Source organism: Sapajus apella, unplaced genomic scaffold, assembly GCF_009761245.1.
Source record: "Sapajus apella isolate SASKATOON/1434 unplaced genomic scaffold, GSC_monkey_1.0 scaffold58, whole genome shotgun sequence".
Taxonomy (NCBI): Eukaryota; Metazoa; Chordata; class Mammalia; order Primates; family Cebidae; genus Sapajus; species Sapajus apella.
Window position 1 is genome coordinate 1,859,841 of NW_022436998.1, and position 1,299 is coordinate 1,861,139.

The window sequence follows — 1,299 nt, forward strand, 5'->3', positions numbered from 1 at the left end:
ATGCCTTCAATATTTTTTCCTGCATAATGATTTTTTATGGAAGCTAATACAGTAAGCATTTTAAAGTATTACCAGTTTTGACACTGAAATAATGAGACTTTAAAATCCAACCATGTATCTGGAAGTTTAAGAACACCATTCATTTATTTCTCAGGAGACCACACACTCACGCTAATGAGGATGCCATTGCTTAAAATATTTTGGAAATTCTCTTTAGGAATTGCTTTTGGTACAAGATTATGCAGTACGGATGAAAATTAGTTTCACTGCTCTTATAGTGGTGCTTCATATTTTACTAAATAGAAGTATAAAATACAACCTCTGATAAAGGGTAAAGAGCATTGAATTTTGTTTTTTGTTTTGTTTTGTTTTTGTTTTTGAGTCCGATCTTACTTATTTGTTACTCAAATAATCTTATTTCTGACTGGATTCAGACTTAGAAGCTCGCGGAGAAGAAAGTCTGCGTCTCTTCGCAATTTGTTCTTGGCACTTCTCTTTAGCTTCCTTCATTCTCTTGGCCAAAGTTCAGCATATCCTGCAGCCTCTTCCTTATTTTTCTTAGTATGCTGCTTTTTCAGAGCAGTACACTGCCGTTTGTGCTGCAGGACGTGAAGAGTAACAAGACACTGAATCTTGGGCGCTTTGGTCCTAGGTTTCTTACCTTCTTTGTTTAAGGGCTTTCTTGTGACATACCAGCGGACATCAACTTCTTTAGAGAGATTGAGAAGTTTGCGGATTCTGCTAGCTCTTTTGGGTGCCAGGCGGTGAGGCATTGTAGTATCAGTCAGTCCAGGAATATCCTTCTCTCCTTTTTTTACAATAACCAAGTTGAGAACACTCAGATTGGCATCCATAATGCAACCACGAACTGATTTTCTCTTTTCTCCAGTCTCTACCAAACACCTAAGCTAGATGGTATAGACTATTGTTTCTGGGCTACAAATGTGTACAGCATGTTCCAAATACTAAAGCCAATTGTAGCACAATAATAAGTGTTTGTGTATCTAAACATATCTCAATATAGAAAAGGTAGTGTATGGCGAAACCCTGTCTCTTCCAAATATACAAAAAAATTAGCAGGGCATGGTGATGGGTGCCTGTAGTCCCACCTACTTGGGAGGCTGAGGCAGGAGAATCACTTGAACCAGGGATGCAGAGGTTGCAGTGAGCTAAGATCACGCCACTGCACTCCAGCCTGGTGACAGAGCAAGACTCTGTCTCAAAACAAAAACAAAAACAAAACAAAAAAACCAAAAAGGTATAGTAAAAATACATATAATTAATTTAAAAGCGGTACAT

At 38.0% G+C, this 1,299-nt stretch overlaps 1 pseudogene across 1 annotated transcript; it reads right to left on the reverse strand.

Annotated features, from left to right (window-relative positions):
* Positions 1–374: 374 nt before the first annotated feature.
* LOC116528453 lies at positions 375–1,064 on the reverse strand (annotated as a pseudogene). Its single transcript, XR_004259033.1, has one exon. The product of XR_004259033.1 is annotated as a 40S ribosomal protein S6 pseudogene (transcript).
* Positions 1,065–1,299: the final 235 nt, after the last annotated feature.